The sequence below is a fragment of the Ambystoma mexicanum genome, chromosome 11 (assembly GCF_040938575.1).
Source record: "Ambystoma mexicanum isolate Mex_15411 chromosome 11, UKY_AmexF1_1, whole genome shotgun sequence".
Taxonomy (NCBI): domain Eukaryota; kingdom Metazoa; phylum Chordata; class Amphibia; order Caudata; family Ambystomatidae; genus Ambystoma; species Ambystoma mexicanum.
In genome coordinates, this window is record NC_090934.1 from 1,375,647,831 (window position 1) to 1,375,671,682 (window position 23,852).

Genomic DNA, 23,852 nt, shown 5'->3' on the forward strand with positions numbered 1-23,852 from the left:
AATCGAACTTTTAGGCTTTATACTGACAGAACTAAAAGACATGAGGCCACTGAATGTAAAACCTGTAGCAAAGAATGAAGGCAAACCTCTCAGGCATCACTATACCTCAAGAACAGAGGAACTACCAAAGTAGAAAGGGCAAGGGTCGAACAGATATCATACTGCTAACTCTAACATGGCCCAAGAGGCACAACGACCCAGGCACTATAGACCCGAAGTCGAGGAAGAAAAAGTTTTGGGATGACGTAAAAGTGAACAGAAATAGCAATAAGCAACAGGCCCGAGGAAGATACTACAAATCGGATGATTTTTGAGAAATGAACTCTCCAAAGAGGCAAAGAGATGATAAAACCCGCAACGAAAATCCAAGCAGGTCTAGGGAGGCAACTTCTCCAAAGTAAAAAATAACAACGACCATCGTCCTCAGTTTCCGTGCACAAAGGATCTCCAGAAACCCACACTGATATTTACACCTTGGGATCCTGGAATACAAGAGGCACACGCACCTAACGACTACAGGGAACGTCAACCTGGGCCATTTCGACATCCTGTGCCTATAGGAAACCTGGTTGGTAGACAAGCCTTCTCTTGACGGTTTTACAGTAGAAATATCACTGGCAACAAAAGGCCTTTTGGGCCGTCCATCGACGGGGCTCTTGACCACAAACAAAATAGGCTTGGTTTTTCTATAACGCAAACACTGAAAAAATCATACGAGATGTTGGCTATTCTGTTAAACTGGAGTCATAAATCAGCCAGCCAAGACGCAGACATCCAGACACAGTTGGCGATCATAAACGCATATTGGAACCCCCAGCGCATAACAACAAAACCGTTCTGCTCAGTCTTAGGGGAAACAATAGATAAGATCTAAGAGGCATATGACAAAATAGACATCATCATATGCGGGGATCTGAACGCAAACTGTTCCAAAGTCACAGATGATCCTCTAGACCCGATTCCACATGAATCAGCAGCAGAAAGAGGAAAGGCCTGGACAAGCCTAACAAACCTCAGAAACCTGCACAACATTGGATCTCTGTTTCCGCAGCAAAACACAATCCCGACGTGGGAACGGATCAATTCTAAAGCCACACTTGATTATATCTACGTGAGCCAAGGTCTGCTTCCGACTATAAACACCTTTAATGTACAAAGAACTGCTCACAGCGATCATAGTCTACTTCAATGTGCTTGGCAAGGAAAGCGTCTACCCAAACAGTCATATAAATACAACATCACCATAAATAACCAGTTATCAAGGCTTTGCCTTACCACAACAAATGTGAGGAAGATAGATGCCAATTACAACATGAAGGGAACTAAGGAGACACAAACGGATGCGTCAGTTAGATCTAACTATCTTCCACTCTTACTGGCCCACAGAGTCACAATATCTGGACAGAAATAGCAAATAGAACAACCGAAACACGTATTTGACAAATTGATAGTTGAGAAAAGAAGAGTTCTGCTGAAACTGAAGAGAATTGCTATAAAAATGAATACCGCTGAAACATGGAGATGTTGGCACAAAGAAGCTAAAGCATACACCAGCTGGATAAAACGCCGAAGATCGGTACTATACCAACACGACTCAGAAGAAATGCTGAGAAGACTGAGCACTAAAAGATCCGGCGATTTCTAGTCGCTGATTAAAACAATGACTATCCAACCAGATAACGAGATCTCGAACTCTGTATCGGAAGCTCAATGGATAATGCATTTCATTGCTCTCTTCAACTTCCCCAACTCTAGCCAACCCACCATAAATCGGGTATCTACCACTCCGTGGGCAGAGGTGACAAACACAGATGAGATCGAAAAGCTGGTTGCCAAACTCAAAAGGTCGAGAGCACCGGGCCCAGACGGTTTGACTAATGTAGACCTGAAGCAGTCTCTTAAAGACTGGGCAGCAGTTATTAGCAAAATCTTCAGTCACTGTGGAAGAACTAAAATGATCCCAGAAACATGGCTGAGGGCCATCATTGTTCTGATTTTCAAGAAAGTAAGAAGAGAAGACCCGGAGAGCTGTAGACCAACAGCTCTCCTAGACATCATCGGGAAAATCTACACTTCAAGCCTACTCAAACTCTTCAGGAGGTGGACAAAAAACGCACCCTGTAACGATCACTTTCAAATGGGCTTCCAGAAAAATGGCAGTACCGCCGTAAACATTCTGCTGCTAAACATCTTAAAGCTCAAAGTGAAATAAGGTGCACCAAAAGTATATTTGGCCTTCGTGGACTTATCAAAAGCATTCAATAAAATCAATCGAGTGAAACTTTGGGCTAAATTGAAAAATTGGGACTGCCCAACAGAGATTCTGAAGCCAATCATCGCCCTCCACGCAGATACGAAGATCTGGATTAAATTAAACAGACAAGGCACCTTGTCTGAGGAAATATCAGTCAACAGAGGAGTCATACAGGGTTGCCCCATAGCCCCGGCACTCTTTATCTCTTTCCTAGGCGATTACCAACAGCGGGAAGCAAAAATAAGGGCTTTCCCCCCCCCGAAAATAGGGACAACACCTATTCCTAGACTGCTGTACGCAGACAACGTGATCTTAATAGATCAGACCCAAATCGGCTTGCAAAGAAAATTAGAGAATTTGTCAAGATACATCAAAGAAAATAATTTGGAAATCAACAAAATAAAAACGAACATTCTCATTCTAGACAAACAAGACAAACAGATAACGAAAAATCAAAACTGGTACCTTGACAAAACAAAAATTGAAGTGGTAAGGAATTTCAAATATCTAGGAGTGATAATCGATGGTTCAGCCAGAGAAAATTCAATGCAAGACCTGCTCTGGGAGAAAACAAAGCGGCTGACAGCACAGACCAGACTGGTTAACAACAAATTTGGGAGATTTTCACTCATCCCTTCCATCCAATTTTACAGAACAAAAGCGGTTCCGTCGTTAATCTATGGAATGGATGCTTCATTAAACATGCCCCAAACTTTATGGAACAAACTGGAAGGTTACGTTTGGAAACCCGTCTTGGGATTACCAAAATCAACACAAATGGCAGCAATTAGACGGGAATTGGCCCTTGTCTCGTGGCAGGCCTAGTGGAACAAAGTGCAATACTACTCTATAGCAAAGTCTTGGTAGCAGACACATTGCTTATCTATAACATCATTGCGGAAGAAGTTAGAAGCGAAAAATGCAAGGCCCTAAATATATGGGTTGCACGACAAAAAAAATAAAAAAACACTGAGCCAGGTGGCCTGTTCAGAAGAGGATCTGAGAAACAATCCACAAAGGGTAAAACAAAAAAATGGAACTTAAGGACTGGATTGATACCATCGAGAAAGTAAGCACAAACAAACTGCTGGCACACCTTCCGCCCACATTTAACAAAGTCAAAGTACCTCAAAATTATTGTATCCAATTTCCAAACAAACCATTGCAGACTTTGTTTATGAAAGCAAGATTAAACCTGCTGCTGACGCGCGAAATCCTGTCAATCAGAACATCATCGGCAGATAATGGCTGTCGCTTATGCAAAAAAACGAAGTGTCCCGAAACACTAAAACACCTGGCGCTGGTGTGCCCTGAGACAAAACAGAACCGTCACACTTACCTGTCGCCCCTACTCATCGACACCGCAATGGTGAACTTTGATTCCATATGGAATAGACTGATTTCGGGTGAAACCAGAAGATGGACCATAGCAGCTGTTAAATTAATAGACCTAGCACTAAAAAGGATAAACCAACCTACGAAAGAGTCTACGGGAAACTGAGTACCCCGGAAGTCTCCAAACTTTAGACCCGACTGTTCAGAAATTGAACAAGCTGACAAACAAATGCTGAACTGTTTACATCTAGAGGGGGAGTTTTCTTTCGAACCTTGAAAAAATCATGTTCTTTTGATTAAATTCAAGTAATTAAAAAAAATATATATATGTCCATTAAACATCAGTGTCTGTTTATGGAATTCCGTTTTCCCCTAATTTAGAGTTGGGTTGGCATCTTCTAATATCATGCACACTCACTCCCCTCCAGGAGGTATCACCATGAGATGTCTGTGTTTGGCCAAAAACCATAATATCCTCACTGTAAATCGGACAATCTAATGTTGTAAATATCTTCCTGAAAAATCGAAAGCTAATGTGCTTGTACCTATAAAGATCCAAATATGTGGCAAAGGGGTAACTTATCTGGAGGCAGAGGATTACTCCAGATAGTGGTAACACTGTTTAACATTCAGCAGAAGTGTCCTGTCATTTATCCTTGGTGCAAGGCCTTGTTCTCTTTGTATAGCATGATTTGGCTAGCGCATGCCAACGTTTTTGTAATTTTTAGTTTTGGCGTAAGGGCGTAAGGGTGGCGCTTTACCGCCACCTATAAGCCGAAACTATTGCCTTCAGCCCATGGTCATGATAATCCCCATAGCCATTCCCACCCACTTCCTGCCATTCCCTTCCCTAAACACACCATCATGGGGTCTCTTTAAATTACCTTTATCGAGCCTTTTCTACCAGTGTTTCTTCAAAGCAATCTTCTGACAGTTAATGGTTTAATTGGCGCTGTGAACATGCTACTGGTGTAATAAAAAATGTCTTAACCAGGTTTGCCTTCAGCCACTTGATTTATGAGAAATACGCATGTCCTTCACTGAAGTTCTATTAAAAACAAGCATTGCCAAAGCCAAAAGTTTAAGCTTCTGTATACGGGTATTAGTTAGGCATTTGCAAGGCACTGTTATTGCATGCCCAGGTACCTGCACCATTATGCAACTCCTACCATTTATTGGTCAATTAGTACCATTACGGCAGTGCCCGGGCAATGCTTCTTCCATGTCTACGCTAAAGCCCAAACTGTTGGCATTGCCATTGCTCGCTTGTCTAGGCACCACAGTGATGCCTCTCCCAAAGGAAGTCATTTACCTATTTTGCACTGAATTTATATTTCATGTTCCTTATAGCCTATTATTTGTGATCAGGTATGTCTGGTTCGGGAAATGGGGATATAAAACTGTTCCAACTGAAATTACTTGTATTAAAAAAAAATACTTAAACCATTTTTACAGTGCTCTCTTGAGTTTTTAAACCACCACATCAATGTATTTTTGATGTTGACAAATTATTATGCGGGTATGGTTTTCCAGCTTCGAGGTAAGCAAGAGGGCATTTTGCAATGCTTCCCCACCTCCGCACAGCAGCCGGTCCTGTAGGAATCCATAACAAAGCTGTGAAAATTGAGCTTTGATGACAATCACTCACTGGGGCCAGTGAGTTTGTGAACATGCATACACATTCTCAGTGACAGACAACCTCTTTCCAAACAAGACCAGCTGCAATTTATTAGCAAAAATGTTTTTGGCCACCAGAACATATGCTGCTTGGCACCGCGATGGTGTTAAATATATATATATATATATATATATATATATATATATATATATATATATATATATATATATATATATATATATATATATATATATATATATATATATATACACACTAACAAAAAACATTGTTAAAGGGAGGTTATGGTTAAGTTGTGCTACTAAAAACCTAGCCCCTTTACTCAAAAACCTATGCTACAGGAAGGTTCTGGTTACAGTCGCTTTAGCATAGTGTTTTGTGTAAAGGTGATAGGTTTTTGGTACTGCAACTGAACCATAACGTCCTGTTAAGAATGTTTTGTCACTGATAGCTTGTCTGCCCTCCTAACGAACTTGTGGAAAGGCCAAATTCCCCTGTGTATCTATCCATTTGTGCTACCCCTCCCCTTGCCTAATATTGTCGGTTTATCTTACAAATGAAAGCTGTGCATGTTAAGTGTTGGTGAGACTATGAGTGGTGTTTCTTTTTGTGTTAACATAGCATGGTGAATCTGTGACACACATTACTAGTTCACTTAGCTGCAGGTAAGCAATGTGGAGGTTTCCTATGCAGACTGTACCTGGCCGGCGTATGTGCAATCACATATGCAGGTATCCGTAGGACTGCAGTACTGGCTGCAAGTTCTAAAGCACTTTTACTTACTTGTGGGAGTGCATGTCTATCCATTGTACAACTATGTCCATGCTTAGGGCATCCTCTGTGTGCTGGTAAGAGCGCCCCTGTCACCAGCCGTACGGATTGATACGGTAGGCTACCGCATTTCAAGTACTCCTCATGACTAGGTGGGTTGCTCTGCAAACCTACCAATTTGCCGCTGCACCACGCCTGCCTGTATGAGGCCCACTGGAAAACAAGGAACAGCAAACTCGAGTGTACGTTTGGCGTGCTAAATGTCACAATAGTTTGATGTGCTACTTGCCTTTCCATGACCCGTGAAACAGACACACAGTCTCTGCACTGAGCACTGTGCCACAAAGTGTCATGGGTTCACCTGCGGGTCGTAGAGTTGGTGATAACATTTAACTGCAGGTGTGACTGTTTGTACTGAGTCTGCAAAATGGCAAAGCTGGCGCAGCTTGGTCACTAACATAGTACAGCATGTTTAGAGAAGTAAACAAACAGCAGATTCTTTGGAAAGCATAGAATATCACTGGTGGTTAGAACAGTACTGTAGCCACATGGGTCGCGTTTAATAAATATCTTCCTCCTGCACGTATTGAAGCTGCAATTCTCCTTGTTGTAAGCATTATTGCATTTCACAAATCCTTCATCTCTGTGCATGCTAGTCCTACGGTTAATGGCGTACCATGAACTGTCCGTACCGCATGTGACGAGAACAGCAATGCAAGCATAAGGGACCGGGGGGAAGAGGAAACTACCCTCCCAAAAATGCAGTAGGGTAATTTCCTGTACAGCATTCTCCACATAGGCTGCGGTCTACAACAGGGGCACTCCTGTACAGCACTGGAGCTTTAAAACACCACTGTAGACCATATGCTGCGCTAATGACCCTTACCTGCCAAAGGGCCTTGTAGTGCGCATGAACTGCAACGCGGTACTCTACAGAGAGAAGCTACTTTGAAGTGCTTGAGAAAAGTCCATCCGGGAGCATGACAATGAGTGGTGACTATTTAAGTGAGGGCCAACCAACATTTCCCTCTCTCTGCACATCCCCTATGGTCTCCCTGTGGGTGCTGGCCCTTCCGTACTGGCTCTTGCCTTTTGTTCCTTCTGTGGCGTGTGTTACAAGACCAAAATAAATAGAAATGACCTGGAAAAGGAAAAAAGTTAAGTAAAGAAAGCTCCTTTCGGAGTTCAATTTTGTAAGCAGCAATGAAGGGAGGCAGGGCGCCGCGCATCATATACCATCCACATCCCGTGTCCTCCACAGGCTCAATTCTATGGGCGACATCTGCAAAAGGGGCGTATGTCACATGTGCAACCCTGCAACTCTCGCGATGTCCGCAGACTTTTCCAGGCATACGTGCGCGGGAGTGGGGGAATACATTTAAACCAGGGTAGGGGACCTCGTCAGTAGCGTCGGCTCTGAAAAGAGCCTTTTTAAAAAAAATCTTTCTTAGAAACACCATTTTTTGTGATTTTTATAAGTATTTTTGCGTTTTGTAGTTAAGCTCACATGTTTACAGTAAGGTTTTCAGTGTAGCCTGTATATTGGAAAATAAAATATCATTGCCACTGGTCGACAAAGAAATTCCATTAGCTTTGAAAAGGTGTATATAGCGAGAACCAATGTTGTTGTTCTCACAGAAGAACATCCCAGCAGCACTCACTAAGTAACACATGCTTCGGTTTATTAGACCCCTTCCGACCTCTGGCTGGTGACAACAATCATTGGAATAGTCCCACACTATTCGTGGTGGTATACATGAGAAAAGCACCTTGGCAGTGGGAAAAATGCACTTCACTGCGTTCATCAACTTTTTGAGTTCACGGTACACACAGGAACAAGCCATGGAACCCAAATGCAACGCTCCATAGTGGACGGCCACAGCATACATAGTTGCGAAAGTGGCCACTCGTCGACATTCAGCTAGTAGATCGTCGAAATTGCGCACATCGTCACAGCACCACAAAGCGTCCACTGCCTCCAAATTGAAATCACAATGAAAGCATTTTTCAACAGCATACTGGAACAGATCTTCCACAAAATCATCACCGACTACCAAAACAGTGCGTCTGTCCATCTCTGCCTGCCACCCTCCCTGCACAGAGTAATGTAAAAAAATGTTGCCACCCTTTCTTGTGATGCACACCCCAAGCACCCGATTGGCTAATTCCCACAGTCCCATTTCCATTGGACAGCATGGTGAGAAGAGCAGACTATGGCACATGCGCTTTCCGAAATACCGCAAGGGCTGCGCCCTAGCAAAGCAGGAGTAGTCCTTCTTCCCTTTCCACTACTGTTGCTCCACCACTACCACATTGGCTACTATTAAATAGTGACACACTCATCCACCAATCGCATCCAAGCCGCTATCATCCAACACTGTCACTCCTGTACAACACTTCAAATGTACGGTTACACATTCACACTACAAGTTTCCTGCCATTCCAAAGCACGTCCACTACAAAGTTCCGTAAAAAAGTATGCATGATTTCTCCATCCACATACATCCACATGCCAACCCAGGATGTAGCATGTGTAATACTGAAAGTACTGCGGAATCCGCTACCTTTTCGTGATAGTGAGGGTGGGAGAGATAAGGGAAGCCATTTCAAGCAGGGTAGGGGATTGGGTCTTCATCGTGGCTGTGGAAAGTTTTTTTTCTCTTTATATGCATTTCTGTTAGCCTCTGCTCACATTTTTACCAAATTCTGCTCAACGCTTCTTGCACAATGTAAAAGAAAACGACATTGCCAATGGCGCTCAAATAAATGCCATTTCTACGAAACCACTGCATATTTTGCGACCTCATAGTGGGTGGAGAACATCCCAGCAGTCTGCATACATTCACACATGCTTCTGTTTATAACACACCTTCTGACCTCTGGCTGGGGACAAATTACACCGGCACGGGCCCATACTCTGGTGTTATGCATGAGAAAATGACCTTGGCTGTAGGAAAAATCCACATAATTGTGTTCAGCAACCTCTTGAGGTGACGGATTAAATGTCCACATGACATGTAACCCAAATGTAGACTTCCATAGTGCACCACGACAAAATCAACGTTTGTGACGGCGGCCACATATCTGCAAGGGTGAACCATCCCGCCGAAACTGCAGTCATACTGACAGCCGCAGAAAGCGTCCACTCCTTCCAACCCAAAATTACCAGCAACGCCTCTTTGCACACAACACCTGTGCAGATGGGACACAAAAGGTATCACTGACAATAAGCACTGTGCTTCTCTGCATCTCTACCAACCTCATGACAGAGAATTGGGAAAAAATGCTACCGTCCATTCCTGTCAACCACACTCTAAACACCTGATTGCCTAATTCCCACAGTTCCATTTCCATGGCCTCCATGCTCATAATGCCAGGATGTGGAACGTGCGCTTTCCCAACTACAGCGAGGGCCCCAGTAAATCAGAGACAGTACCTCTTCCATTTGCATTGGCATTTTTCCAGCACTGCCTCATTGGGTGATGTGAAATGTTCACACACGCATGCACCAATCACATACAAAGCCTCTGCATTGTACACTATCATTTCTGTACACCACTCCATATTTACCGTTAAACACTCTAGGTGAACGTTGCATTTACTTCCAAAGCACCTCCATTCTTTCAAAGAATCCACAATTTCAGCATCCACAAAGATCCTGAGCAGCACCCAGCACACCTTTGGCCATGCACACAACAGTCTAGCCCCTGCCCACACCCAGCACAACAATATGGATCAATGCATGCGACCATGTGGGCAGCTAACATTATCCACAAACTTAACATACGTAGTGGCACTTCTACCCAAGTCCCCCAAACCATAACACAGCCATCCACGAAAACATGTCACAATTACCAGAATCCACAAACATACCAGAGCCTCTGCCACCCCTACCCACTGTAGTGCTTACCTGGACTCCTTTGGAGCGTAATGCCTTCTCAACCTGTGAACCTGGTACTTGACACCTTTTGGGTTCTCTTTCTGTTTAAACAACAATAGAACACTAACATCTATTAACAAAAATACTACTGCATGACATGTGTGCTCCTTTAATCCCTCCCATCTCACCTGTGTTTATTTTTTGTGGTGCTCTCCATCCTGCTTTTCTACAGGGGCGTGTTGAGGTGAAGAAACAATGGTAACATTGGTAGCCATTGTATTCTATAGCTTCTTGTCAAATACATGTCTTTACTTTTAAGAATGAGTCTTGGGGTAAGTAGCTGTTGAAAATGCTGTAATAATTTTTGGCTTAAATTAGATTCCTACGTTACAGAGATCTCTCTTTCTAATAACTTGCTCTTTTTCTATTTCTTTTGCAGGTTCTCGGAATTTAGGAAAAGGGCTTATGGCTGAGAAGGGCTGCGGAGTTACCCAGAATGAGATAATGTTTATAAAAGCTTTTCTTCCGTCCCAGGGGATACATGCTTTACCTCAAACGGTGGGGCCAGTTGATCTGCAGTCACCCCAGATGGTTGTATCCACGGATCTGCTACCCAAGACAAATGCTAAGTGGGGGGGAATACAATAGGGGGTAAAAGTCCTTCTACTCTCCCTCAAATAGTTTTGGCAACTGAAGGGGACTCTACTCAACAGGCATTTCTGCCTAACCACCCAGGGCTCACATTTTTCTTTCAAACCTATCGAAGTCTTTGAATGACCTGCAGCCAGTTAATCGGTCAAGAGTATTGAAGGAAATTAATAATATACCGGCCCTGAGTTTCATGTCTACTGTGGATATCAAGCAACTGAGCTTTCCTTATTACCCAGATGTTAACATAGCCGAATTACAAATGAACTCCAAATTGGCTTTTGAAACAATGCTGGGGGTGGAAGCAGATTGGGCAACAAGAGGTTTCCGTATTTCAACAATGGCACCAGAGATGGTTAGAGCAAAGGCAGTCCAGGGGCCATGGAATCAGCTCTCCAGTGTACAGCCAAACTATTAAAACTCAACTGGGTTGGCTCTAAAATCTGGGACTGTGTCCCAGAAATCATCACCCAGGTCCTCTCTAAACTAGGCTTACCCCAACAGAAACTCTAACAACGGAGGCTGTTAGATGTTTATCATGGATTACAAGAGACATCAGATCTTTTTTGGCGGAGGATAAAAATATGATATTGTCCAGAATTTCCATCTAATTGCCCTTCAGGAGACCTTATGTTCAGACACTCTAAATCTAGGGGGGTTTTCTTCTTATCAGCAAAAGGCCAGTAAGGAGTAAAAGGGGCAGCCAATGGATGGTCTGATTATTCAATGTAGCAATAAGATTTTCATTGTATCCAACCTTCTTTCCAATGATATAAATGGTATTTTGGTTGTTCGAATGGAGAAAAAAAACGAGGAATCGACTCCCGATTGGATTCTGTTTAAACTTTATTGGAATCCGATCCTCCAAGTTGGTTGACTTTTTGGGAATTTTGTCGGATCTTCTGATAGATTTCTCCTTTCAGTTTCCTGACGATCATATTATTGTAATGAGTGATTTCAACCCCCATTGTGTTGATCCGCAAATTGATACCATCCCTGTTCGAAAAAAAAAACCTCTAATGGCCCTGCGTGGTGTAACTTCATGCCATCTAGAGATTTGTTCATGCTGAATGGTAATATTAGGGGCGATATTCCGAGTAGGCATACTTGGCAGCATGACTCCAAATTCTATACCATCGATTATATATTTTTTTGTAAATCACTTTTTGATGCCTGCTCTGAATTCCAGATCACGGAAGGTAACTCTGATGACCATAATATTTTAGAAGCAACCATTAAGTTGCCGCAAAAATTATATGGGCATGTCTATTCGGAAGCTCTTAGTGTAAATAATGCAGGAAATCGTGCAGTTAAGTTTCACAGAGGCAGGCGGTACGTTGACAGACCAACTACAGATAACCTATAATGACCTCTCGCCTGCACATCTGGGTAGGGTCTTGTCAGCCCCTAAGGTTTCACGATTTCTTTTGGGAGCTGAACCCCCTCCTTATCTGGACAGAGCAGTAATATAAGGCCCCATAAACACTCCTTTGATATTAAAATGTATAAAAGGAAAAAATGTATTCGATGGCAAAGATGCTTCTTAAAACAAATATAGGGGATCCTGATCACTTGGATTTTGAATTAAAAGCATTAAATAACTTCCAAAGAAACTGGTTACGCTCTGAGAAATTTATGAGAGAACAAAGAAAAGGGGAGCAAATGTTAAGTGCTCTCTGTGCCAAAAACTCTAGAAATTTCTGGTCGATTGTGGGTCCATTGAGGGGGTTCAATCTGGACCAGCAAGAAACGGTTATACAGGAGTCTACCTGGATTAATCATTTCTCTGGTCTCTATGGCTCACTAGGTTGCCAGGCTACTAAATCAGTTCGTACTTCTGAGTGGTCCTTAAATTAAACCAGTGAGGACATTGAAACTCTAATAAAATAATCTTCCTCCTCGAGGGCCGCCTGGCCGAATGGCTTGAGAAATGCGTTTTTAAAGCAGAACCCTGTACTTTGGTCAAAGGTTCTAAAGATCCTGTTTGACAATGTCTTATTGACAAGACTCCCTCCTGACTCATGGAGAAGATCCATTTTGATTCCCATCTGTAAAAAAGGGGGATAGATTAATCCCTTCAAATTATCAGCCCATTTCCTTTCTAGATGCCGATGGGAAGATCTTCACTGGCCTTATATTGGCAGAACTAGAGAAATGGGCAAAGGCCAAAAGCTTCATACCGAATCAGCAGACTGGTTTTAGGAGGGGACTCTCCACTTCCTTCAACACATTAATTCTGGGTTGCTTGTGTTCAGATTCTATTGCAAATGGCACCCCCCAATGTTTGGAGCCTAGGTGGATCTCTCGCAGGCTTTTGACTCCATTAATAGAAATAGACTGTGGGAAAAACTAAAGCTGTGGGGGATCCCAGACTCGCTACTTTCCATCTTAGTGGAATTACATGAAGGATCCTCGTTAAGAGTGCGGTTGTCTAAACTGGGGGTTCTGTTCCAATCTATTCAGATAGAGAGGGGTGTTTGCCAAGGTTGTTTGGTAGCACCAGTCCTCTTTATTTTCTATCTGTCAGACTTAGCAAACTGTTGGGGACTTCTGGCTTGGCGGCTCCCAGACTTGGTAAACAGAAGATTAATTGGTTGGCATATGCCGACGGCATTGTGGTCTTTGATCAGACGCAAGTCGGATTGCAGCATTATTTGAATGCATTGGTGGAGTACACAAATGTCAATGATTTAAAAATTAACCCAGAAAAATCAAAGATTATTATCTTCAAACAACCATTAAGGAAGATTAAACCCTTTCTCTGGCACTTAGATAACTTGACAATTCCCCCTTCTAAGGCGGTGATTTATCTGGGCTCCAAAATCAATGCTTTTCCAACTAAGCTTGAACTTCTATCTGCAATAGACCTAAAGGTAGTTAATCTGGTCTCTCAGATGAAGAAAATTTGCCTCCAGTACTGTACATTCGAATGGATTGTGTCCCCCAACGTATTCCTCATCTTAGATGTATTCCATCCAGCTTTAGCTACTTCAGAAAATGTGTTCTCAGCAGAAGGCGCCGTGCGTCGATGTCGTCGAGTCGAAGTCCCTCGAAGGCCTCCGTCGAGGGGGACATCATTGGGTATACAAGTAGCACACGCGGCACCCATTGGCTTCAGTTCAGTTTTTCCGCAGTACGTGTTGCTTCGGAGACTCGTCGCGCTCGAGTAGTTCTGTGACGCAGTTATTGTGTAGCGATATTCGAGAATGTCCTCGTCGTCAACCCCGACTACCCCGCGTTCAGGGTTCAAAAAGTGTAAATCCTGCGGTTTGAAAATTTCCATCACAGATCCGCACCGAGAATGTCTGTAGGGTCCCGGTGAAGGCCACGACATGGAGGCCTGTACGAAGTGTCAGGCAATGACGGGGAAGGCCTTGCGAGAGAGGAAGGGAAAACTGCAGGTAGGTCGAAAACCTGACTGAAAAGCCTCTAGCGTCGAGTCGAGGTCTCGTAAGGAGAAATCTCCTCGAAGCGAAAGAAAAAAGCATTGGTCTAGGTCCCAAAGTGGTTCACACCACTCTTCGCCTTCGACGACACTGGTCCCCTTCCACCTCGTCCTCAGATAAATCCCCCAAAAGAATGAAATGCCTCACAAAACATTCTTCCTCCGAAGAATGGGAAGCATTCAGATTTAAAATGATGGAGGTGTTTGAAAAGGCTAAGCCTCAGTCTGCGCCTTCCTCAGAAGCCGGCTGGGAGCGTTACCGTTCTGACACTCGCGCACCCTCGAGCCCGGGTGATCAAAGGAGAAAAGATTGGGAACCCTCCAGGACCCAGAGCGGAAAAGATCGCTTGAGTCGAGTCGACCGTTCGAGGTCATCAACGCCATCCGGAACCCGACACAACTCGAAGGGCGAGCCTTCGAAGAGCATTTCCATGCCCTCAAAGCCGGCTCCGTCGACGACCACTATTTCGTCGGCGTCATCGATGCCATTGACACTCTTGTCGACCCCGAAGCCTTCGGCGCCAAATGTTTCAAAGGCTCCAATTCAAAATAACAGCAAAAGAAAAAGATGCAAAGGTTGTTAAGCCTCCAGTCTCTACTGCTACACCTCTCCCAGAAAACATTTTTAAACCTCTTCCAAGGAAAGAATTTTTCAAATCCTTAACTTCAATTTTTGAAGAACAAGAGAGGTCTGAGGAGGAGGATGTTCTTTTTGGCCTGGAATATGGCACCCCAAATGTCCCAGAATGCCTGATTTCTAAGGAAGGCAGATGAGAGATCTGGTGGAAACCTTGCATAGTGGAATTGACACTTCACCTGAAACAGATTTTGGCAGGACAGAACCTGGGGAATATGCCAGTCCCTCATACAGGCAGCTAATGACAAAGGTGGTTGAATATTTAGGATGGGCTAGACCACCAACTCAGTTCATCCAGGATGATCTGACCGATATATTGGATCATGGTCCCACCGAAGATCCGATTTTACCCTTCCATGTAGCCTTACAAAATAGGGTGGCCAAAAATTGGGAGACTCTGGACTCTATTCCTCCAGTGAATAAGTCCCTCACTTCAAAATACCGCCCTTCCAGTAGCGACTCCGGCTATCTGCCCAAACAACCTACTCCTGAGAGTCTGGTGGTCCAGGCAGCCACAGCTTCATATAAGGTGGCGTATCCTTCCATCCCTCCGGATATGGAAGACAAGCGTGTGGATCGTTGGGTGCGCAAGGTATTTTCAGCTGGGACTATGGCCTTAAAATCGGCCAACTCCACACGTGCCTTGGAAAAATTTCCGTACACTCTGTGGGAGTGCGTTGCAATGGTGGCGGAGCACATATCAGAAGGGGAAGAAAGGGAAGGATTCGTAGCCATCATTAGAGATGGAAAGGAGGCCATGCAGGAATCCCTTCAGTCTGGATTGGGCACTGCAGATAGTGTGAGCAGGTCCATGGCCACTAGCACGTTAATGCGCAGATTTGCGTGGTTGCGAAACTCGTGTTTCGCACCAGACATGCAAAAGCGTCAATTGAACATGCCCTTTGACGGGTCTCACCTTTTTGGCAACAAGGCTGATGAGAGCCTTGAGAGGTTGCAGGCCTCAAAAGCAGCTGCCAAATCTTTAGGAGCTGCTATTAGGCAACCTCAGCCTTTTCATGCATCAGGACAATCTTGGAGGGACGATCCTATCGTTATTACTCCTCATATGGAAAGGCTAGATGAATAGCCAGTCAAAGAGGCCAGAAAAAAGCCACTTGTGGTGGACGCGGAAAACGTGCAAAGCCAGCCCCAGCTGCAGCCTCTTTACCATCAGCAGCTGCAGCAACCACCACAAAACCACTTTGAGGACTTGCAACACAAGACACCTGTGGGATGCAGGCTGTCACAGCATCTGCAAGAATGGCGAGCCATTACTTCAGATGTTTGGGCTCTAGAAATAATAGCCCAAGGTTACTGCCTTCCTTTTCTAATGCAACCTCAAAGCATTAGACACCAGGGATACACTCTTTGAAGTTGCCAGACCCGCTCCTACAGCAGGAAGTCTTAACCCTGCTAGAGGTGCTATAGAACCAGTACATGTAGCGAAATGGAACAAGAGATGATACTCCCCATATTTTTTGATTCCTAAAAATGGACGGAAGACTGAGACCCCTCCTTAACTTAAGAGGCTTGAACAAGCTCCTCAGGAAGGACAAGTTCAAGATGGTCACTCTTTCTCAGATCCTTCAGGCCCTTCAACTTCAGGATTGGTTGGTGTCATTGGACCTCCAGGATGCTTATTTTCATGTGTCAATCCATCTCAAGCACAGTAAATACCGGAGGTTCGTAGTTGGCGATTTGCACTATCAGTTTTGAGTTCTGCCATTCAGGTTGACTTCTGCCCTGAGGGTCTTCACCAAGTTAATGGTAGTGGTGGCAGCGCACCTCAGGAGAGGGGGGATTCACATCTACCCTTACCTGGACGATTGGTTGATCAGGGCACGTTCTGCCGAACAAGCCCTGGATCATCTGAAAGTCACCTGCCACTTCCTCCATAGACTGGGCTTCTTCCTCAATTCCAAGAAGTCACACATTACACCTTCCCAACAGCTCCAGTACATAGGGGATGTATTAGACACATCCTTGGGAAAGAGCTCGCCTGCCAAGTCGAGGGCTCAAGACATTCTTCAGATGGTTTCCAAATTCCAAAATGCCCAAAATCTCAAGGCCTATGACTTCTTGAGGTTGCTCGGCCTCAGGGCAACCTGCATTTTCCTAGTGCCAGAAGCATGCCTGAGGATGAGATCCCTTCAATGGGCTCTAAACACTCAATGGTCCCGATTTTCAGGTCAAATGACGGATCTCGTTCAAATTCCGAACAAGGTTCGGCAGGATCTTCTGTGGTGGACTTGCACAGAGAACACTCTAAAGGAGAACATTTTTGGCAACCATGGCCGGCGATTACAGTAGTGACGGATGCCTCACTCATGGGGTGGGGAGCTCATGCCAACGATCTAACAATCAGCGGTCGTTGGTCTCCATCGGGTCCAAACTACACATCAACCTTTTAGAGCTGAGAGCAATCAGACTAGCGCTGAAGGCTTTTCTTCCATCTGTCAGAGGAAAGAATTTTCTGATGACGGACAACACATTGGCCATGCATTATCTGAACAAAAGAGGAGGTGTAGGGTCACTACCTCTGTGCAGAGAGGCAATGTGGCTCTGGTATTGGGCAATTCAAGAACAAATCTCCTTAACAGCAGTTCATCTAGCCGGAGTAGAGAATAGGACAGCGGACGCTCTGAGCCGGCAGAGTACAGTGTCCCACGAGTGGGAACTGGCTCAGGAAGTCCTTCAGGAGATCTTCACCCTTTGGGGCACCCCTCAGGTAGACTTGTTTGCGACCGGAATCAACCGGAAGTGCGAAAAGTATTACTCAAGGGAATTTCCCCCAAGTGGAGCCCTAGGGGACGTGTTTGTGGTGGAGTGGAACTTTCCACTGCTATACGCGTTCCCTCCAATTCCTGTCATTCCTCAAGTCATCATGAGCTTGAGACGATTCGGAAACCGCATGATCCTAATTGCCCCGGATTGGGCCAGGAGAACGTGGTACCCGGACCTTCTAGACATGTCCATCTGCCCTCCGTTACGTCTTCCTCAGAGAGAGGACCTTCTTTCACAAATGGAGGGCCAGGTTCTCCATCCAGAGGTCAAGACTCTCAACCTTCATGCTTGCTATCTGAAAGCCTGAGATACCAGGATTGGGACCTTCCAGATGACTTCATGGAGGTCTTGCTTTTGGCAAGAAGGCCCGCAACAACATCTCTGTACCGTTGCCGTTGGAAGAAGTTTTGCAACTGGTGCAGTGAAATGAATGTTGATTCTTTTCTATGTTCTATCCCAGAAGTGCTGTCCGTCCTCTTGTCCCTGGCACATAGAGGCCTCAATGTTGGGACCATTAAAGGTTATCTTGCAGCGCTTTCCATTTTCAAGCGCTCTTCGGAGGAATGTTCCTACTTTAAAATTCCTTTGATAATACAATTCTTAAAGGGACTCACCAATGTGTTCCCTCCTTCTCCTTTCCAAGTCCCAGTTTGGGACCTTAATCTGGTTCTAAAGTGTTTAATGTGTGCCCCTTTTGAACCCTTGCACACTTGTCCATTAAGATTACTAACATTGAAAACCGCTTTCCTGGTTGTTTTAACATCTGCAAGAAGAGTGAGCGAATTGCAGGCACTGTCTTTTGGGCTACCCTACACTGTGTTCCACAGGGACAGAGTGGTATTGAGGGTTAAACCCTAATTTCTACCTAAAGTTGTGTCTGATTTCCATTTAAATCAGAAAATCATTCTGCACGCGTTCTATCCTTCACCTCATCCCAGTAAGGAGGAGTAACGATTGCACAGGCTGGACCTGAGAAGAGCTCTAAGCTTTTACATTTCTAGGCTTTCCAAGCTTAGAGTGGACAATCAACTTTTCATTGGCTATACCGGAATGAAATTGGGTCAATCAGTGTCAAAACAAACCATAGCACGTTGGATTGTGCTTTGCATTTCAGAAAGCTAAAGATTGGTGGGAAAAGATCCACCAGAAGATTTAAGGGCCCATTCTACCAGAGGCATAACCTCTTCGACAGCCCTTCAAAGAGGTGTTCCCATCAAATCTATTTGTGAAGCAGCAACTTGGTCATCGCTGCACACATTTTCTAAATTCTATAGTCTGGATGCTTCCAAGTCTAAAGAACTTGCTTTATATAAAGCAGTGCTATATTCGGCTATATAATAATATTAAAAATCGACTCCCTCCTCCAGAGAGCTTTCTACACTGCTTTGGAAGTCTATCTAAGATGAGGAATACGTTGGAGGACACAATCCATTCGAAGAACAAGTTACTTACCAAATGGTAATGTTCTTTCGACTGGATGTTCCTCCAACGTATTCCTCATCGCCCTCCCATCCTACCCCTCTGTAGATTTTCCGGGTTAATGCCACTTCAACTCTCGCAAGGCTGACACCTGGCTACCTACACTATCTATACAACAGAGCAAGAGGGGAAAAACAGAACTGAGGCCAACGGGCGCCGCACGTGCTACTTGTATACCCAATGACGTCACCCTCGATGGAGGTCTTCGAGGGACTTCGACTCAACGACATCGACGCACGGCGCCCTCTGCCGAAGCAGCTAAAACTGGATGGAATACATCTAAGATGAGGAATACGTTGGAAGAACATGCAGTCGAAATAACGTTACCAGTTGGTAAGTAACTTGTTCTTTTCACTTTTGCCGCTTATAAAATGTTATGTGGGCAAAGTTGTACCAGTTCTTATATTTGGTATGGAATGTAATTTATTGGCGTATCATGTGGATTGGGACAAGATTAAAAGTAAAATCTGGAAGAAGTCCTTGGGCCTCCCAGACTCTGTCCCGATCTCCTGCTTAAGATTTGAGCTTGGTCTTAGCTCCCTGAAAAATTGGTTGGAATGGAAATGGATTTCTTGTTACCAATTGATCCTGGCACCTCCGAAGTCATCCCTCTAAGCGGTCGTAGCTGTTGCCATGTTTAAATCCTCTACTCTACTATTAAATATCTTGAGGGCTAAGTGTGTTGAATTGCTTACACTATCTGATTCAGATGCTGATATACTTACTCACAATCCTTCAAAAACAAAGGAAAGTTTACATCGGATGGACATGATAACAACTACGGATAAAATGAGGAAAGCCAAACTGTCTGCATCCTCCTCGCCAATAGATAAACCAAGGTTCCTCATGCTGCAATATTTGAAGAAATCGGCAGATGCAAGAACACGGATGGATTTTCTAAGACTAAGGCTTAATCTATTGCCTACTACTATGGAAATCCTCCATACTCGTTTTAGTGATCTCTATCCCACTAATCTATGTGATAAGTGTAGTGCTAATGTAATTCAGACAATTTATTTTCTTTTGACTGAATGTGCCGGGACTTGGCATGTGAGAGTTTCTAGAATCAAATGTTTTGTGCACGACTGGGAGTAAAACCTCTGACGGAAGATAATCGCTTCGGAGATAACCTTGGTCAAGTAAGTATTTTCTAATAACTGTTGAACTCTGTAATTTGCTGTAAAGCTAATGTCTCTATTATCCCCTTTTACAGGTTCTGTGAGGAGAAACGCTCGTAGCGTTACCCGCTGTCAGCGGATCAGACACAAAGCGTGCGTTCCAGCAGAGGCGTGGCTTAAATACCTCCCTCTGCAATATGAATAGAACGTGCTGCAACTTATGAATGAATCGTGCAGCGGCCATGTTAAGTGTATGGAATTTACTGTAAAACATCACAATAGTTTATGGAAGTGTATCCTGAGAATGATGTAAATGCCATGTGTGCCAGGCTAACACCCACTCTTGACCTGCTGGTTTATGTAATGTTCCTGGCCTAGCCTGAAAGCCTGAATGAGGATTATGTCCACTAACTGGGATCATAACACCCACTGCCATTCACAAAGTATTGTGTCACTGCCAACCCAACCACAACATCTTCACAACATTGGGCATACTTCAACAAATCTGCACACAGCAGAGTAACCAAGCACATATAAGGTGCTCTTCAACCATACCCTCTTCCATACTCACAGTATAGAAACACTTCACCCTGTGGCCACACTGCACAACCTCAACCTCTCACTGCACCATCTCCTGCCGTACAACAAATACTCATAAATTAGTCATGGACGCTCCTCTATGATAACAAACACGGCAAAAATGGCCTGTTCTTTGGGAAGGTACCCACTCTAGAGACTGCAGCCACACTTTAGCTCACTGTACCTTTCACAGATGGGAAATATTCATTTGCATATCAGTCTTTGTCCCGCCCACATGGGCAATCCAGCACCGAAATGCTATGGCAATTCCCCTCTGAACAAGAGTACCAACAGCAACCCCATACAAGTGTTTGAGCCTTGTTGGGCATCATCAGTGAGGTGGAGCTGTGCCTCTCTGAGCACAGTGAGCAAAGGGTCCACGTCTGGATGACCCTGGGAAACTTAGGGTCACTAGACCTAAGGCCCTTCAAAAAATCATAAATTGGTCATGGGTGCTCCTCTATGAGAACGAACATGGCAAAACTGGCCTGTTCTTTGGGAAGGTACCCACTCTAGAGTCTGCACCCACACTTTAGCTCACTGTACCTTTCACAGATGGGAAATATCCCTTTGCACATCAGTCTATCACTTTTCCCCCCTACACGAAACCTCACCCAACTTGCCGAACAAATACAGAGTGGCCCATATACTTTTTTTGCAAAGTTTGGTGAGGATTCCTCTAGCGGGAGCGAAGTTATAAGCCGCCTAAAAAGTGCTCTTCCTATGGGTTTAGCAAAATAACCATAACTACACGCCCGCTACCGCGGGCCGTTTATGTCTCTCACCGGGTGTTGTCACGTGTCAGAATGTCAGAATCTTCCTCTACAAACGCAAGCTCTTTGAAACAGGTTTATGAAGAGGAAATCTTTAATCTACAATGTTATACGTTTAATTTTTTTCTTTTTAAATTCAAATTCTACAGCTAAGTGCTGTAAAAAGCTATGCATAAAAAAGTTAGCAATATATAGGGAAGGAGGTAAAACCTTTAATACATGCTTTAAACGGGTATTGTTAGAGAGAACACGATTCCTCCAAGGCGTTAAACTTGTATTTGTTGCTGCACACATGTAATTGTCGAATTATAGTAGGTACTGACCATAGAATATTCAGCAGTGACAGCTATTATAGCCTTTAGCAAAGCCTGCCCCACCCCACCCAGGCCACCTATACTGCGAGTCCAACTCATTTTAGGTCTGAACAATACTGAAGTCCAGCATGCAGCGACGGGCCAGAAAGCACTTTACTTACTACAAGCTTGCAGCACTGAAAGGCAGACTGAGCCCAGTGCTCACACAATCCGATCCTGGGCACTTGAAATCTTTACCAGGTTTCTCAATCCAAGCAAAGCAGCTCGCTCCAAGTAAGACCCAGCCTCCCACGTGTCACTAGAGGCAAGTTTTTTCTACTCATTGCTGATTATGTGCCCTACTGACTCATGCTTTCGGGTAAAATCGACACATTTACGTGCCTGCTGCAAGGATGTTTGTTTAGCAACAGTGCTACTGGATCCTGGCTGCTCTCGACTCAACGTTTATTTTGCACTTCATTAATGTCATACATGAACAAAAGGAAAATTAAATGCAATGCTCACTTTGACGCTTGTCTGCCTGAACAAGCGTGAGATCTTCTGGCCGGCTCCTCCTATGATCCTGTGACCTGGGCCAATTAGACCTTACCTGTGACTTTGCAGCATGTCTGCTGAGCAAATAGATTTATGACCTATGCAGATTGGGGGGTCCCGGGGAGGTTGTACAAGTAAATTGGATGAAAGTGGTCTAATCTTTCTGCATGTCTGGAAGTGTGAATCTGTCCAAAGGAGGCAGTCCGAGCAGACGCCGCAAAGCCATGCCATACTGCAGCCACTGATTTAAAAGCACATTTAGCAATAGCAGGCGGCTCCAATACGGTAAACCGGTAGGAACAAAGTGACGATTTATATGTTTTTTGAAGGGGTGCACTGTATTTATACTGGTATACGGTAACAAGGGGTGTTGCTAGGTCTGGAAAAGATCCAGGGCTACGCTAATGTCGTGACTGTCCGGGCTCAGGGCTAGCTAGCCGTTTGGTTGTAGCCCGTGAGCTTCTATCCAGGGCTAAAACCAAAAGACCTGGGCCTATAGCCCCCTTAGCCCCGCCCTACCAACACCTCTGACCATTACATGCCTAATCTGTAGTATCGAGTCATGGGCTTCACTGATCCATCAATATGCAGTCTGATTTGATACCCTTTCATTTTTCCTGGACTGTTTAAGTAGCAAAGGAAAATGTTTCTCAATACAAATCGTACCCTCAGCATGGATAGTTCATTCCACACCTGCAGCGATCCTGTCATGCAGGCTTCTGTGGCTTGATAGTCCTGTTTGGTTTGCATAGTCCCTCAGGTTGCACATATGCAAAGAGCAAGCAGCCCATGACCTGAGTTTGCATGTCGGCTGTCAACAAAGCATGTGCGATTGCAGCCTCTTCCTGAAAACTGATGATACACACTAACATGCAACTTGAGAGCTTCATCACAAGAGTATAGGTCCAGGCTCTGTGCAATTTTTGGCTCTCATTATGTTTCAAACTGCAACCCTAGCCAACATAGTTACTGTTAAAGGCTCATGACGGCTGTAGTCCAAAACATCTGGAGATCTGCAGATTGTAGACCGCTGGTATGGATGGAATCCATAGCACTTTATGTTGGCCTTGAGTCACCTCACAAAACTGCCCATAGTTACACCTTCAGTTTGCAGGATGGAATAAAAAATGTTCATAGCCAACATTTTCCTTAGTGGTAAAGTGCTCGTCTAAACTCAGTTTTAACTCTGTTTTAGAGTTGTCATAGGTGTCAGTCATATCCTCTTGGAATTCAAATACAATGTTGAATACCTTTAGGTCCAAACGCTGCACAGGCAGACCCATCCTCTTTTTATCACCAGATAGGCTTGTGGCCACAATAAGGACATTGAAGTACTGTATCCAGTGCAATTACCTGGACCCTGCAGTAAAGGCATCTGTAGAGAAAGTAAATCAAGGACATAGGAATCAAGGACAAGGCAGGAAGTGAATGGCACCACCATTGTTAAGGGCTCACCGTCTTGAGGTGAAAAACTGGAAGAGGAAGGCATGTGAAAGAAAACAGAAGTACCATGCACCAGTTCAGAACAGTACAGCAGCGATCAATCGCTAGACAAGTGGTAAAATGCAGGACAAACATCATGTGGCACACAAGAAATGTGATGCAGGACAGGACAAAGACTATGAAGGCAGTCTGCGACTCCCACAGCACCAGTGCCATAGACGA

General features: G+C 44.4%; 1 protein-coding gene across 7 annotated transcripts in view; it reads left to right on the forward strand.

The window, feature by feature from the left end:
- Positions 1 to 23,852, forward strand: part of USP50 (ubiquitin specific peptidase 50) — a 433,978-nt gene that overhangs the window by 308,424 nt on the left and 101,702 nt on the right. The window lies entirely within an intron of this gene.